The 19,103-nt window shown below is 32.9% G+C and overlaps 1 protein-coding gene across 1 annotated transcript in view; it reads left to right on the forward strand.

The window, feature by feature from the left end:
• TACR3 (tachykinin receptor 3) overlaps positions 1–19,103 on the forward strand; it is a 92,243-nt gene that overhangs the window by 20,257 nt on the left and 52,883 nt on the right. The window lies entirely within an intron of this gene.

Consider the following 19,103-nt stretch of genomic DNA (forward strand, 5'->3'; position numbering starts at 1 on the left):
GGAGTAGCAAGTTCCAATCTCCCTACATACAGAACCAGAAACCAGAAGTCCCATGATGCTTATTTTCTATAAAAAAGTTAATTTTTTAACATTTCTAATGTTTCAAATTATACTGAATTCAATATTAGTTTTACTATTTTTTCATTTCCTTATGTATATGTAACTGAAAGTAAGAGTTTTAAATTTTTTGACAGAAATTTTTAAAGGTCACAGAAAATTTGTCATTTTTCTCATTGATTATTAAGATGACTTTGCAGTTTCAACTTGCATGGTCAATATGATGTTCCCCTAATACTTTCCAAAGTGAGAATTGCTTGTATGTCAAATATCACAACCTAATTGCCTAAGTTTGGTAATAAATAGATACATTTCTCTGAGACATTTGCACACTATTTTGCTAGTTGGCACATATAGACCATTCTATTCACCAAATATAACTAATGTATTACTCACCCATAAAAAGGAATGAAATCTTGCCATTCACAATGATATGGATAGAGCTAGAATGTATTATGCTAAGTGAAATAATTCAGTCAGAGAAAGACAATTACCATATGATTTCACTCATATGTGGAATTTAAGAAACAAAACAAGCAAGCAAAAGGAAAAGAGAGGCAAACTAAGAAACAGTCTCTTAATTGTAAAGAACATTACCAGAGAGGTGGTGAGTGGGGGGTTGGGTTAAATAGGTAATGGGGATTAAGGAGTGCACTTGTGATGAGCACCAAGTGTTGTATGGAAGTGTTGTGTCACTATATTGTACACATGAGACTAATATTACTCTGCATGTTAACTAATAGAATTTAAACGCAAACTTTAAAAAAGTACCTTTGTCAGAGATACAAATTATATAGCTTTGCAAGGGAAATGGGAGAAAGGAAACATCTGCAAGGAAAGACAACCCAGACAAATAAGAACAGCTGAATACCAGAAACTATGTATATATGATGTCAAAATAAAGCCAATGATCATCTAAATAGGTTTTGAAATGCATGCAGGATAACTCAATACACATTCCTAATAACAATTTTTGGTGAATTACAATATATGATATTTTCTTAACATGATAACCAAATATTTATCCCCAAACACAGTATGTCAGAATTACATGAAATAAACTTCACACACACACACACACACACACACACACACGCTTGAAAACAGAAGATATATAGTAAAAAATAACTAAATAGTAATAATATATCTATTGTTTTAAGGCTCAGTGTAATTCTAGTAAAACCACAGTGGAAGTTGAATAGAATCTAAAATAGTCTACTAAAAATTTTTTGAGAAGGAGTTGCTTAGATTAATCAAGAAATGTTTGTTAATAATAAAAAGAATAATAAAGGAAATTGCCAATAAGAATGAGAAAATACTATAAATTATAATAAAAGAGAAAATTTGGAACTTGAACAAGAACCAAGGAGGGTTGACAGTATATGTAATGAAATTCCTAGACATGTAAGATTATACAAAGAAAATACCAGTAGGCAATAAAAAAAGCATAATTAGTAAAAAAAAAATAAGAAATTCAGAATTTATCTAATTAGGAAAAAACAAGTTAGAGCCTCACTTTACACTATGTGTTAATATAAATATCAGATAGACTAAATATTTAAAATATAACAATTAAACCATGAAGAAAAAACAAAATATTATCATTAAATAATATTAGCTAGGAAAAAAATTCCTAAGCAATAGGGAAGCAGAAGAATATAGAGAAAGATATCAGTTGATTTGACTGTAAGAAACTGTATAACCAAATCATTAGACCGTTTAACCATAAAATCAAAAGCATAATTAAATAGCAAGCAAACTGCTTTCATTATTTTCAATATAAGTGTTAGACACAGGGTTAATAACTTTAACTTATAATGAACTCCTATAAATCAATAAGATAATATTAATGCAAAATGCAAAACATGAAAATTTTTTTAAAATAAAACTATTACATAAATAAATGAAAAATATTTATCTTCACAATAATAAAATAAATGCACATACACCTAAAAATATTTTATATTAATACAGTGCTAAAGAAAGAAGCAGGTAGAAATAGAAATCAGAACAACCTTTCAAGAAATCAATTTGGTAATGTGTATACTGAAATTGCTCATTACTTTAAGCACAACAATTTTACCTGTAGGTATCTATCCATAAAAAATAAAGTTGCAAAGAATGATTCATTGTTTGTAATTTTTTCACATTACAATAGGTCAGAAATAGACTTTCTTATGCATGTTTTAGGCTATTATATGGTGATTAAGAATAGTGTTTTGAAAATATTTATATTCAAAGAGCATGCAATAAAATATTAATTAAAGAGCATGTAGGTAATTATTTAAATAGATAAAAAATATAATTATATAATGATATATGAATAAATACACATACACAAAAATAAAATCACATAAAGGAAATGAGAAATGAACCAGGATATATAGCAATGTTGTCTTTCAGTAGGAGGATTGTGGGAAATTTGTATTTTCTTCGCATACCCTAGGATCTGGGGAAAAACTGTAACTTTCTCTAAAGCAGGATAAGATTATTTTTCCAGAATTTCATTTTGTAGTGAGACCTGAATGTTCATATGCTTTCTCATTACTCTGTTATTTTATTGATTTATTCCATAGAAGCCTGGACAATGGTTCTGCCTTTTCTATAACCAGTTCCTTAGAACTCATCCTGAGTTTCTTTACATGTACTTGTTTCTGCAAATCTCTGGAGTTATATAAAAGAGGTTATCTAATGACCTTTTGTACAGTATTTCCCATTTGTGTGCTATTTGGATACAGTTCAACTATTTGATTTGTTAATTTTCAGGGAAAAACACTCTGATAGGTTGTTTAAAAAAATACTACAAGCACCACATATATAAAGATTCAAAATAAATGGAGATGGAGAAAATTGTTGACATTGTCCGATATGATGAACTTTCCTGTGTAGTTTTATGAAGTTCATTAATCATCTTCAAATCTTCCTCATCTCTACTAGGTTTTGTTATAGTCATTGTTTTGTTTTCTGTTCTATCAGCTACTGAGAGAAGTATGTGATAGTCCAACTATGAGAATGTATTTTTCATTTTAGTTCTGTCCATTTTGCTCTGCTTATTTTATAGCAATGTTAATACAATTCTAGGATTTGTTATGCTTTCCTTTTAAATATATCTTTTTATCATTATTAAATGTCCATTCTTCTATTTAGTATCACTTCATGCCTTAAAGTCTAATGTTTGTGATACTTACACAGCCAACCTTTTCTGGGGGAGTTAATGTTTACATGATAACCTCCACTGTGCAAATGTTTTTATACCAAGAATATCTAATATTATTAGAAATCACAAATTTGATTTCAATGGTGTGTGGGAATCTAAGTTCCAACTATATAACTTCATTTCATTTCAAAATTCACATGCAGTAAAACTGATTTTAATTGATATGCAAATATAGGACTTTTAATGCACGTATAGATTCCTTTAACAGCCACCACAAACAGAACACAAAACAATTTTTCCCCTCATGCTATACCTTTGTATTCATACCCTCTCCCTGGCCTAAGTTCCTGTAATCACTGATTTATCATCCACCACTGTAGTTTGGTCATAATCATATAATATATACGCGTTGACACTGGATACTTTCACTACCATCTCTGAGATTTATCTAAGTTTTTGAGTGCTTCAAAAGCCTGGTCCTTTTTATTGCTGAGGGTATTGCATTGTGTGGATGTACCAAAGTTTGTTCATCCCCCCTGGGAAAATATTTGGGTTGTTTCTAGTTTTGAGCAATTGTGAATAGAGCTGCTACAAACACCCATGCACAGAATTACGTGTGAACAAAAGCTTTCATTTCTCTAGGGTAAATAACAAAGAGTGAGATTGCTGCACCCTATGATAAAGGTGCACCCTATGATAAAGTTGTGCTATCGCCTCATTCCTGTTAGAATGGCTGTCATCAAAAACACAAGAAATAACAAGTGTTGGTGAGGATGTAGAGAAAAGGGAACCCTTGTGCACTGTTGGTGAACAGCCACTATAGAAAACAGTATGGAAATGTCTCAAAAAATTAAAAATAGAACTCCCATATGATCCAGCAATTCCATTTCTGGGTATTCACCCAAAGAAAACAAAAACACTAACATGAAAAAAAAAATGTACCTTTATGTTCGTTGCAGCATTATTTATAATAGCCAAGATATGAAAGTAACCTGTTTGCCCATCAGTAGATGAATGGATAAAGAAGATGTGGTATATGTATACAATGGTATATTACTCAGCTGTAAAAAAAAAAAAAAAAAAAGGAAAAGGAAAAGGAAAAAAAAAAAGAATCGAAACATACCATTTGTGACAACATGGATGGACCTGGAGGGTATTATGCTATGTGAAATAGTCAAACAGAGAAAGACAAATATCATATTACTTCACTTATATGTGGAATCTAAAAGATAAAACAAACAAAACAGAAACAGACTCATAAATAGAGAACAAACTGGTGGTTGCCAAAGGGGAGGTGGGTGGGTGGATGAGCGAGACAGATGAAGGGGACTAAGATGTACAGACTTCCAGTTGTAAAATAAGTAAGTTATGAGGATGTAAAGCACAGTATAGGAAATACAGTCAATAATATTATAATAACGTTGTATGGTGACAGATAGTAACTACCCTCATCTTGGTAAGCATTTTGCAATGTATATAAATGTGAAATCACTGTGACGTACACCTGAAATTAATATAATATTGTATGTCAACTATACTTCAATGAAAAAGAGAAACAAACTATGAAACTGTCTTCCACAGTGGCTGTACCATTTTGTATTCATACCAGCAGTATATGAGAGTTCTACTTATTGCAGATCTTCATCAGCAATTGATGCTGTCAGAATTTTTGTTTTGATTTTAGCAATTCTAGTGTGTGTACAGCTGTATCCCAGTGTGGTTTTAATTCACATTTCATTAATGGATAATTATGTTGGACATCTTCATGTGCTTCTCACTAATATTTATTTCTTCATTGGTGAAGTTCAAACCATTTGCCCATTTTTCAATTGGATTGTTTTCTTATAGTTGAGATACTATTTTAATAGCCTTATTGAATCATAATTTACATTCCATAAAATACAGTCATTTATGTACACAATTCAATAATTATTCATAAGTTTTTAGTTATGTAACCATTAACACAATCTAATTTTAGAACATTTTCATTACCCCAAAGAAAAACCTCACTGTAACTGTAGTCACTGCCTGATCCACACCCATACCTAGATAACTACTATGCTATTTTCTCCTGCTATAGATTTTCTTTTCTGGAATTTGGTATAAACGGAATCATACAATATCTAGTTTTTTGTTTGTTCGTTTGTTTGTTTGTTTGTTTAGAGAGAAAGCAGGGGAGGGGCAGCGAGAGGGAGACAGACAGAGAGAATCCCAAGTATGTTCTACACTGTCAGTGCAGAGTCCGACGTGGGGCTCAAACTCACTAACCATGAGATCACCACCCAAGCTGAAATCAAGAGTGAGACAATTAACCAACTGAGCCACCAGGGCACCCCTGTTTTCTCTGTTTTTAAATTGGGTTATATGTCTTATTAAATTGTAAGAGTATTGGTGTATTTTGGACACAAGTCCTTAATTGGACATATTATTTACACATATTTTCTCCCTGTCTTTGGCTTGTCTTTTCCCTTCCTTCATGGTGTATTTGAAGAGCAAAAATTTTTAATTTTGCTGAAGTACAGTATATCATTTTTCCCTTCATTGTGCTTTTGTGGTCAATTCTAAGAAATCGTTAGTTACTTCAAGATAGTGAAGATTCAGTTCTATGTGTTTTCTTGATAGTTTTATAGTTTTAGATCTTACATTTGCATATGATATCCATTCGGAGATGATTTTTGTGTATAGCGTGAGATAACAGGACAAATCACCTTTTCTTATGTGAATATCCAATTGTCCCAGTACTGTTTGTTGAAAAGACTCCAGTTCCCCCCATTGAGTTGCTTTAGCACATGTGTCAAAAATCAAGCAATAAATATAAGTGTTTATTTCTGGACCCTTGGAATTTCTAGTTCATTGATCTATATGTCTACTTTTCTGCCAGTACTATACTATCTTGATTACTGTAGCCTTGTAATAGGTTTTAGAATATGGAAGTGTAAGTCCTTCAACTTTGTCCTTAGTTTTCAAAATTGTTTTGACTATTCTAGGAGATTTGCATTTCCAAATTTTTTTAAGATCGGCTTTTTATTTATTTTAATTTTTTTTTAATCCAAGTTAGTTAACATATAATGTAATAATGGTTTCACTTTTGGTGCTACTGAATGGAATTTTTCAGTTCATTTTCAGATTGTGCATAGCTAGTGTGTAGAAATCCAATTGATTGAACTTGTATCCTGTGACCTTGCTGCACTTATTGATTAATTCTAATGAGTTTTGTTTTTTGTGGATTCCTGAGGATTTTCACCATGGAAGATCATGCCATCTGCTAATAAAGACATTACTTTCTCCTTTTCAATATGGGTGACTTTTATTTCCTTTTTTTCTTTTCTTTATTTTTTCTTTTATTTTTGTTTGTTTGGCTTCTGCCTGATTGATTACCCTGGCTAGAACCTCCAGTACAACTTTTAATGGAACTGATGAAATGGGACATCCTTGCCTTTTTCCAGATTATAGGGAGAAATAATTAAATTTTTAACAATTAAGTATTATGTTAATTGTAGATTTTTTCATCAATGCATTTTATCAAGTTGAAGAAGTTTCTTTATATTCCCCGTATGTGGAGAGTTGTTATTCTGAAAAGATTTGGGATTTTGGTAAATTCTTTTCTGCATCTGTTGTCATGATCATGTGGTCATTGTTCTTTATCCTATTACTATAGTATATTACATTAATCAATTTTCAGATCAAACTTGAATTTCCAAAATAATACCCACTTTTCCACGATGGATAATACTTTTCGTATGTTTCTGAAATAACCGACATATAACATTATATTAGTTTTGAGTATACAACATTTGACATTTGACATTTGTATAAATTATAAAATTTTAAGTATACAATATTTATAATATTGTATAAATTATAAAATTTTATTGTATAAAATTATATTAACTATAGTCTGGTTAACATCCATCACCACACAGTTAAAATAGTTTTCTTGTGATGAGTACTTTTAAGATCTATTCTGTTAGCAAATTTCAACTATGTAAACAGTATAAACTATAGTAGCCATGCTATAAGCTACATCCTCATGACTTACTTATTTTATAACTAGAAGTTTGAACCTTTATGCACCCTCTGGTTCTGGTATCATGGTAATACTAACCTTACATAATGAGAGGGGGAAGTGTTTCCTCCTCTGTTTACTGGAAGAGTTTTGAGTATACAGTCTTTTGTTCCCTTTTAAGAATTCTTCAATTTGGGGGCACCTGGGTGGCTCAGTCAGTTAAGTGTCCGACTTTGGCTCAGGAATGATCTTGCTGTTCCCGAGTTCGAGCCCCACGTTGAGCTTTGTGCTGATAGCTCAGAGCCTGGAGCCTGTTTCAGATTCTGTGTCTCCCCCTTTCTCTCTACCCCTCCCCTGCTTGTGTTCTGTCTCTGTCTCTCTCTCTCAAAAATAAATAAACATTAAAAAATAAAATTAAAAAAAAAATTCTTCAATATTACCTAAGTTTCCTAGTTTGTTGGCATATTGTTGTTCAGGAAGACTTGTTACAGTTATGGCCCACAAGGAAGAAAGACTATTAAGATAAAATTATCTTATATTTACAGGTGCATTGTAAGAGGAGAAAGAAGCAACTCTTACAAAAAAGTGAATAACTACGTTTTCATTTTCTCAGTGTATCTCATGTGTGAACTGAGTGATCACCATCTAAAGAGTAGCCTCATGTTTCTTTCTATCCACGTTTTCTAATTTATTTTCCTTCACAATGTTTACTACTATTTTGTTTCCTACTATATTCATAGCATCTAGGATACTGACTACATATAGTTGGCACTCTACATATTTCTTGTATGACTGGCTGAATGGATGAACAGAAGACATTTTTAAATTGCTCTCCTATCACTTCCTACCATTGAATAATGTGGGCACAATTTACCTTAATGAGATATAATGAAAATATAATTAAAAAGAAAGATAAGATATGAAAAAGCCTTCATTTTCCATCTTTATTATCCAAGTTTAAAGGTTATCCATTGCCTGTTTTTCTTCCATTTGCACAGTTATATAAGCCTTTACATCATCACAATGTAAATACTCACAGATTTGGAAATCCTCCTGCTTGATGAGTGTCATCATTCCTATGATTTTAAGGATAATCTAGTGGAGCTGCTACATGCCAGTATTTACTTCAGAAAGCAGTCTGATGTAGTGTAGATCCACATTAGACAAAACTGGTGGGAATTAATTCCTAGTACACGCAAAGAAATTTAACAATCTCCAAGTGTAACACTGAATGTTTCCATTTAATCATTGAATCATTAAGCAGGAGTTGTTCTTATTGAAGCTGCATAGAAAATTTCATTATTCTCTGTATAGAAATTTGTTTCAGATGGAGATTTAGAAAAGAAATAACTGATATACTGTGCCACCCTGATGGGATAGGTTTGTATTAGAGAGCTAGGGACAATATCAAAAGATTTTCCAATCTTTAGATTAGAATTTTGGCATAAACTTATTTTTCTTTCCATGCCAATCACAAGTTTTAAGAACCATGTTAATTTTTTTGTTTGTTTTTATCTCAAACTTACCTCTGTAGCTGGTTTTTTATTTTTGTTTTTGTCCTAGGTGTTAATTTCATTTTATTCAACATAGTTTGGGATGATTTAGATTGAGTGTCTACTGTGCCTGACATTATCTACATCTCTTTGTATATAGTGTGTTATTTAATGACATTTTAACCTCATGATCATACTCTATTATTCCCATTTAGTAAAGTTAAGGAAACTATTCCTTTAAAAAAAGTGTATACATGCTGAAGTCTCCTTTTGTAAACAGTTATTCACTCTATCCAAATATTCAACAACCTTAGAAGTAGTCAAATATTCAACTGTCCCAATATGCAATAGCCATTTGCAGTCAGTATTCAGCTCTCATTTGACTCCTATAGATACTTTGTTAGGTGCTACAGAACACAGAGATGAATAAATCAGAATCTCCAATGAGTTCAAATCAAAGTATGAGCATAATACTGTTGGAGCACTGAGAAGGTTAAAAACTAACTCTGGACAGAGGGAAGGGAAGAAATCCACAGTGATCATTCTGTAATCTGAGTGGAAACTGAAGGATGCCTAGAAGTTTAGCAGTCGTAGAACTTTACAATAATGTATGTATGAGCGAGAGGGAAATCATTCCAGCAAAGAAACTACCATGTGAGAAACATGAAATTGTCAAAGGATATGTGAGCTGGACAATTTCTATTTTTCAAGTCAGATCTTCTCTCTGCTTATTCTATTCTTTTTTCTGTCCCCTCCTCCCAGGCTGAATATTTCTGTGGACTATATGCATCGAAAGGGTCCCTTGCTCTCTGGCCTCTTTTTGGCTTTGCCTAGTGGGAGACACTTGAAAGAGATGGGAGGAAGAGAGGAGAGCGACTTTGGAATGTATCCACTCTCCTTCCATTCAGGATTGCTGCAAATTGGCTAAGCCCAAAACAGTATCCATATCTCTTGTCAAGTGATACCCCCCAAAGTGTTCATCTCCTCAGTTCAGATTATAGCATCCTTTCATCCTTGAGACCTGGGCAGGAGGACACCCATGCCTCCCAACTCCTTGCTGTTGCTAGTCCCAGGAATATTCATTTCAAGTTGATTTCCTTTAACAACTTTGTAAAATGGGGTTTGTAAATGGCTTATTTAATTTTTTAAATGACCTCTTTATTAAACTCTCTTCAGTTTTCCCACTGGAGTGTGCCATTGTTTTTCCTGGAGCTCTGACTTATACAACATAGCAAGTTTGAGCAAAAGTTAAGATATTTAGTGCCAGTTAAGATATTTAGTGCCACTGTAGTAAAATGCGTGCAGAATTGCAGCTAATCCTGTCAAAAGTGAAGAAACAGTGAAATTATTTAGAAAGATAACTTGAAAGACATTGTGAAGAAAGCTAAGAAAGAGTAGCATCCAGGAAACCCATTATGGTGATGTTGCAATAATCCAGGCATTGAGAGTTGGAAGAGAGGAACAGAACAGATTTGGTGATGTCAGAAGGTGGACTGATAAGATTTATGATTGTGCAAAGGAAATGAGAAAAAGAAGAGGTTCAGAGTAACTCATACATATATACAAATAATATTTATAATGAGTATACTCAAAAAAGTATTCATTTTCCAAATGTGAAAAACCTATTATTGAAACATAAACTTTTTTTTCATATATGCATAGTAATATTCACGTTTTTTCTGAAGATATTCACACTGTAAAAGGATAGATATAAAATCATTTCCATCCATTCTCATAAATCTCTTAATGTCACTGTTGGTTAAAAAAAAATGTCTGCCAGGGGGGCCTGGGTGGCTCAGTTGGTTAAGCATTAGACTTCGGCTCAGGTCATGATCTCACAGTCTGTGAGTTTGAGCCTCATGTTGGGCTCTGTGCTGACAGCTCGGTTTCTGGAGCCTGCTTCAGATCTGTGTCTCCCTCTTTTTCTGTCCCTCCCCTGCTCATGCTCTGTCTCTGTCTCTCAAAAATAAATAAATGTTAAAAATTTTTTTAAAAAAATAAAACTGTCTGCCAGAACTATGGACTTGCAGTACCAGTTATAATATGTGGCTTTACTTAATCACATGTATATAAAAGACATATAAAAGACTTAATCACATGTATATAAAAGCCAAGTAATTATAAGGGGAAGCTAATAGATGGAAGGAAATTTTGGCTCAATACTATTTGATATATAAGTCATACTGTAGTACTCTGCAAATTACACAAAGTTACTTCACTCGGTTGTCCCAACAATCTGCTTCCTGTCATAATTCTGATTACAAGGGCCTGGGACCATAATTAGTTTTCAGACAACCTCCCTCTGATTAAAATTATAATCTCAAAGTTATGAGGGAGACTACTTTCATCTATTTCAACAATTCACCTGAAGTTTATAATCCCTTAATTCACTCAATAAGTGGTGATTCATTCTATTCCTGATTCTTCAGTGCCTTCAACAACAGAGGAAAAAAAAAGTATTACCACTGGAGACAGTCCATTGTGCCCTACATAGTTGTGATTCATCTTTCTCCAGAAAATGTGGTCTGAGCTCTACCTCCTGTAGCAATCTAAAACTGCTCTACTATCTACACTATAGCTCTTCACTTATGTGTATTAATACTTATTTTATATTTATATTAATATAAATTAATATAAATATATAAACACATATATATTAATATGTGTATTAATATCCATTTTATATTTATATATTTTAATAATTATATATTTATATAACATATTTTATGTATTATATATTGTATATATTCTTTTTGAGAGAGAGAAAGAGAGAGGTAGAGGGAAAGGGAGAGAGAGACTCTTAAGCAGGCTCCATGCCCAACGTGGAGCCCAACTTGGGGCTCAATATCACAACGAGATCATGACCTAAGCTGAAATCAGGAGTCACATGTTTAACCGACTGAGCCACCCAGGTGCCCCAACATTTGACTAAAGCTTGCAAGTATCTCAAGTCTTTTCTGGTTAAGAAATTTCATTTCCTTCACCCATTGACTATAATATGACCTGTCTATTGCCCTTACCTAGGAGTTTCTTTAGCTCTTATTCTAACTCCTCCATTTTGGGGCAAACTTTTGAATTCTCTCTTCATCTAAAAACTCTTTTCCTTATAGAATGAAATAAAATTGGATTGAATTTTTTTTTTTCTTATTGACCTGAAAAAGGGCTTTGGATGCATTTTAGGAAGCATATTACCTTATAGTATAAATAGAATATCATGTATAATTACACCATACACAATTACATCTAGTGTTTTGTGTTATCTGTATAAAATATTGAATACTAGGGGCGCCTGGGTGGCTCAGTCTTTTGAGCGTCCGACTTCAGCTCAGGTCACGATCTCACGGTTTGTGAGTTCGAGCCCCGCGTCGGGCTCTGGGCTGATGGCTCAGAGCCTGGAGCCTGCTTCGATTCTGTGTCTCCATCTCTCTCTGCCCCTCCCCCATTCATGCTCTGTCTCAAAAATAAATAACATTAAAAAAAATAATAATAAAATAATATAAAATATTGAATACTAAAAATATAAGTCCTTTTCAGCTTCAAATATATTTTAATGAAAGCATTGCTTTCAAGAAAATAATCTGCTAAGAGTTCAAAACTATTTTCATGGGGAATTAGTTTCTATATATATTATATATATAATTTATTTAATGTTTATTTTTTAAGAGACAGAAAGAAAGAGAGAGCATTAGCAGGGGAGGGGCAGAGAGAGAGAAGGAGGCACAGGATCCGAAGCGGGCTCCACACTGTCAGCAGAGAGCGTGATGTAGGGCTGGAACTCATAAACTGTGAAGTTATGACCTAGCTGAAGTCAGATGCTTAACCAACTGAGCCACCCAGGCACCACAGGAACTAGTTTCTTAACAAAGTTAACTTTTCAATATATGATTGATAACATAAAGATGACTTTGTGAAAGCAGCACTTTCAAAGTGATATATAGAAGTGGTTATATATGTTCCCATTAATTTTCTGAGACAATATAGAGATGACACAAAATATTAGTAAATTGGACTTTAAAAAAAGGGTTTATAGTTTTACAGTATTTATGGTATTTCATAGATGAAATAACCTATTATTTTCTGATTTTTAAATTATTTATCATCAGAGATAATATAAATAGCATAAAATAATTTTTAACAGTAAATTTTATATTGTTAATATAGAAAACTACTTCTAAATTGAGGTCTGAAATTTTGAGGAGAAATTGTTTTATGTGGTACTCACTAATGAGGTAGCATTTTATTATAAATCATTTTGTAATTATTATAAATAATTAGAATTTAAAGATTACCTGATTTATATATAAAGCTCTTAGAATAGAGTCTGGTACAGGTGTTAGCAATTATTGCTTTTATTGTTAAAAAAGAAAACCTAAATATATATTGGATATATATCAGTGAAGTCATGATTAATACCTCTCCAGCTTTATTTGACATCTTTGCTTTTCCTTCCTCTGTGCTGTAGAGAATCTGGCCTTTCTAGTTTCTCAAATACCTCTTGCTTCCTCCAACCTCAGTACTTGCTGTTCCACTTTTTCTTCAAATCCCAATTCTAATTAACTCCTATTTATTGTTCTAAACCAATGTTGTTTCCTCGGAGAAGCCTACTAATATCTCTACCATCATTTCAACCCACATCCCAGACTAGGTCAAATTGCCTATTTTATGCTTTATGATTACTAGTACATGTCTTAACACTGTGTACACAGTGGAGATAATTTTGCAGACTTCCTAAAGGATTGGGCTAGATAAACTAGCCTACTGACAGAAATGCAAAACTGGGCTAAACTTGTCAAGGGGTTGTAAATGACAGGGTCACCCATGGTACATGTAAAGTTCTTTAAAAATTGCAGAATATAAAATGAGTATAACAAAGAGAAAAAAAGTCAAGTTTAGAATCATAGGATAAAAAGTGGTGGTGTATTCTCCCCTCCCCTAAATTCCTAAATCCAATAAAATTTTGAAATCTGAAATGCTTTATATAATTGGATTTGTTGTGGAAATCATATGACAGTACAAGTTTGCATTCAGGTTCATAACGGGTGACATGAAAGTATTTTATACAGATTCAAGAATGGAAACAGAGGGTACCAAATAGGTTAGATTGTATTTCACTTAGAAACCATGGGGGAAGGTGCTGAACTCACACAGGCCATTACAGTAAAGCTCCATGGAAAGTTTAACCAAATATCCAAGAGGCGATGTTTCCCAAAGAACATTTAGGTAGTAATTTCTTACATATTGTGTGATTATTTGAATAATGTCTTTCTTCTGTGTTAGACTCTGAATTCTACAAGAGTAGGAACCATATCTATCTTATTTATCAATATGGTCAAAGAATGTAATAAAATCTTGGGAAAAAAGCATTCAAGAAATAATTGAAAACAAATAGCTGATAGTCAATTAATAAATGAATAGGTAAATCTAATTGCTGAATTTAAACCAAAAGTATATAAAATGAAAGTCAAGTACTTTCACTATTATGAAACTTTATTTTTATTTTTTAAATTTTTTTGTTTTATTTATTTATTTTGAGAGAGAGGGAGTGAGTGAGCACACATGCATGCATTCAAGCGGGGGAGGAGCAGAGAGAGAGGGAGAGAGAGAATCCCAAGTAGGCTCTGCACTGTCAGCATGGAGCCCAAGGCAGGGCTTAATCTCAGGAAACCTGAAATCATGACCTGAGCCCAAATCAGGCGTTTGACACTTAACCAACTGACCCAGGCACCCCTGAAACTTTATTTTTTAAATCTAATTTTCCTCAAGTGCTAGTCTATAAATTTTACTTATAAAAATCAAAAAATCTGGGTAAATAAGCAAGTTATTTGTTTCTTGCTTGATAGTATTTTGAAGTTCCTATTATATGTGTACATATATTTGAATGTATGTATATACAAGCTTATTTTAATAAATACTTGTTCCCTTCAAAATTCACTAAGACAATAGTTATGACAAAATAATTAACTGGCTCACTCTTATTTAAAATACTTATGAAAAAGCATAAATAAAATTTGTCTGCAAAATGCCATTTCAAAAAAGATTATATTTCTCTCTAGTGATTTTTCAAAGCAGAAAATGCCTTAGCACCAAAGGCCAGAAGTTGAAACAGTATGGGTCATGAACAGCTGTTACAACGAATCTTTATTTTGTACAGACAATAGGCAGACAACATTATATATATGGGCTTTACAGCCTAAAACATTGTCTACCGTGACCGGAAGCAAATTGGAAAACAGCAAAATCCACATCATTTGAGGCAAATATTCTTTGCATTGTTAATCAAGTGCATATCTGAAGGCTGTACACTGTCTTTCATACCAAAATTTTAAAATGTGTAGAGGCATATAAAAATCCAGAAACAGAGCTTACTAAAAATGCTAACAAAAGGAAGAATCATACCAGATATCAAGAACAATCGCACATGGAAAAGGCTTGCTTATTGAAAGTAAGTAACGGTATGTCGAAATATTCTGTTTAGACATCAAAGAACCAGAAAAGAACCAGAAGCGGTAAAAGAATGTGGTCTTGTCTTAGAATGGAAAGGAAAATTGATAAAAGATGGCATTTAAAATAGGAGCTTTCAGTGGATGCTTCTGAGAATTACAGACTCTATAAAACATAATTTTAAACTTGTTTGAGTGATATGCTAATTGAAAGAGTGAAGAATCCAATCTTAGCTATTACATATCAAATGATCATACTAAGGGCACTAATGTACTTGAGAATCTGTTTAGTAAAGGTAAGAATGGTAGTGAGAAGCTCAGACAAAAACCTTGGAAAAGCTAATGTGATCATATCAAAGATACGTATTTCTTTAAAGGAGAAATAAAGTACTAACAATCACTTGAGTGATATTATATCGCAGATTGGATTATTTCTTCTCAAGGTCCAGAGGATATTTATTTGGATGAGCCTAAGGATCCATTTTTTTCATGCCTACTTTTGAGCAAATTGTTATTGTTGGAGAGAGCCACAGAACAGGAAATATTGATGCCCCAATGAATTCCTAATTACCAGTTTCAAATTAATCTTGTCAGCAGTGCCTGGCAACTGTACCTACTTCTATGGCCAACTGGCTCTCCCTTTCTACAATGTTTTAACATTCCTTTATTTTCCTCAAACCATTACCATAATTCAATCTCCCTGGTAACACCTTATTTCAAGCAGCAATCATCTCTCACCCAAAACAAAACAATAGCCAGTTTACTTATTCCCACTGCTTGCATTATTTTCCTTCCTTCAATTAATACTAAAATTTCCTCACTAAAGGCTGATTATTCTCTTCCTTTGACTGATCACCTTGATTTTTCTCCATAGGACAAAAAATCTACGACCTGCTGTACAATTCTATCTCAGACCACTTCCTCCTTCACACTCTGTTTCCATTACAGTAGTCTTTATTCAAGTGCACAATGCTTTCCCCATCCTTACCCTTCGCTTTGGTTTCCTGGGCCTCTTGTACCAAAGTGCCACAGAGTGACTTGAAACAAGAGGATTTTACTGTCTTAACAGCTCTGGAAGCTAGAAGTCTGAAATCAAGGGATTGGCAAGGGCCATGCTCCCTCAGAAAACTGTAAGAAAATCCTTCCTTGCCTCCTCATAGCTTTCTGTGGTTTGCTGGAAGTCTTTGGCATTCCTTGGCTTTTAGATGCATCAGTGAAACTTCCATCTTCATGTGGCATTCTCCATATGTTTCTCTCTATTCCCAAATTTCTTTTAAATCAGTCATATTGGGTTAGGGCCCACCTAATGACCTCATTTTAACTCACTTGCCTATATAAAAACCCCATTTACAACCAAAGTCACATTCTGTGGTATTGGGGTTTAGGACTTAAACATACCTTTTTTAGAGGGACACAATTCAACCAATAAAAACTCACCATTTATGCAGGAGTTTTTCACATGTCATTTGTTCTTCCAGAAATCTTCCTGGCAACCCTTACTCTTCTGCCACCTTGCCTAGTTACCTTTCCAAATTTCAACCCAGAATGACTTGTCTTAGGAAAGACTGAGTCACAACCTAAATATGTTTTTCCCAGTAAATGCATTCACCTGGCTATATATTCCTTGCCTTTTAACACTTATCATATTGGTAATTTTGTTTATTTTACATTCCTTGGTTATTATCTGTCTACTTCACTAGACTGTGAGCTCTGTGAAGGTCATTTCTCCTTACTATTGTTTCATATACCACAGTAGGCATTCAATAAATGTTTGGTTGAATGAATAACAGATCACACCAGAAATGACAAAAATGTCAGCTTGAAGTTCCTAAATTTCTGCCTTCACTGAAGTGTTAGTTAATGAGAACATAAATTGACTGTCTTCATATAATCCCAACAAAACAATATTCTATCTGTTTGGAAATAATTTCTGTAATATAGAGTAACTTAACATCAAAATCAAGAAGCAACTTGTACTATTTTGAATTATCTGTGCTGTAATAGTAATACAGGACTTTAACCCTGCACATGCCAGTCAAATTCTCTTTTCAGTCTCAAAAAAATCAACTCTCTAAACATCCAAATTGCATTCATAAACTTCCAGGCAAGTAAAAAAGCAAAATATCATGATAGAGTTGAGGAATATTCAGTTCAGTACAACAAAATTTATTGATAAGTGCAGTGCTTGACTCTAGAAACTCCTTAAGCAACCAGCTAATATAATGAGAAATGCTGTGGTGAATCATAACCAACAGCAGTGGAAACAGAAATACCCAACTATAATTATTCCCTTTCTAGGCTTGACTCTTGTCTTTAATATTGCACATAAACGCTTTCAGATTCAGAGGCAAAATAGGATTCTTTGGACGGCATCTACCTTGAATATTTTTCTCTCTCTTCCACAATTCCTTATATGAACTGCCATATTCAACGTCTTCATCTGTATCCATATGGACTTTGGAGACTGGCAGAACTGTTTTAGAATTCCAGCTCTTACCATCTGGGTCATTTTGACCAATGTACTTAATGTATTTAAGCTTCAGTTTCTTTTTCTGTAAAATAGAAATAATAATATTATCTGGTTGATTAGACTGTTTTGGATGTTAAATATATATAATGTGTATAATAAATTGCCTGCTTATGGTTGACAGTCAGGAAATGTTGCTATTATTCACCAACATAAGCATAAGAGGTAAATTATAAAACAATTTTCAATTTCAAACATAGGCATTTTCAAAGCATAAGAGACTCTTAAAAACTGAGAACAAACTGAGGGTTGATGGGGGGTGGGAGGGAGGGGAGGGTGGGTGACAGGTATTGAGGAGGGCACCTTTTGGGATGAGCACTGGGTGTTGTATGGAAACCAATTTGACAATAAATTTCATGTATTGGAAAACAAACAAACAAACATAGGCATTTTATTTTCATTGTGTGGTTCACTTTATTTCCAAAACTATGGTACTGTTTTTATGATTTTTTTACCTAACATTCATTTTTACCTATTAGCTGTCATACATAATAAATTAAGGATATTTCCTTTAAGTAAATTTCAACTAAAGTTAATATGATGAGTAGTACATAGGTAAGTTCCAATATATCTATCTATATCCAATTCTGCCTAATAGTCATAAAACAGAGGGCAATAAGCAAATTAAAAAAAAATTATTCTTATCTTGAAATATTTATTCTTAAAATTAAAATGTTTTGGACTTAAGTAATAGTCATTCTTTGATTATATTGTTGCCTTTGAAAATTTTACATAAATCAAAATATATTTGAGAAACACATAATGGTCAATAGCAAAAACAATGTCAACAATGTTTTGTTGATAGAAATGTAAAAATATAATTAGTTTTGTGTATAATTTCAAATTAATTTTCTACTCTATTAGCCAGAATTTGGCAATTAGACACATTATACAATTTGAAACTGTCAATTGTTTCTCCCAGACATATTATTAATATTTTAACAAGTGAATAAAACTTGATTTTTGTTACCATATTCAAAGTTTCCAATTTCCCAAAACTTTGCTCTCTAAAAATCCTATGTGTGTTTTTGAGAGTCTCAAGTATATTTTTCTATAACTATTATGTTATACATAGTTACACAGGCACTATGAAGATTTTCATGGTAAACCATGAATTCAATTTTAGAGGTAACAGCAAGGCATGGCCTTAGTCAAACTTGACTTATTTATTATTATCTGAATCCTGATCTTGTCTCGATATTTTTAGATGGAGTTGATGATATCCTTTATAAGGGATTCCTCATATTTGTCAGATAGGTTTATCCATATTAGTTCTCCAGAATTTTCTTCTAAAAAGTTAAACATACAGAAGAAAAATGGAGGTCTTGAGGTACAGAACTCATATTTTTAAGCATTTACTATGCACTTTTCCATTTCCATTCAACAGACATTTATGAATTCTGATAATGTGCAAGGCACAGCA

The sequence above is a fragment of the Felis catus genome, chromosome B1, assembly GCF_018350175.1.
Source record: "Felis catus isolate Fca126 chromosome B1, F.catus_Fca126_mat1.0, whole genome shotgun sequence".
NCBI classification, from domain to species: domain Eukaryota; kingdom Metazoa; phylum Chordata; class Mammalia; order Carnivora; family Felidae; genus Felis; species Felis catus.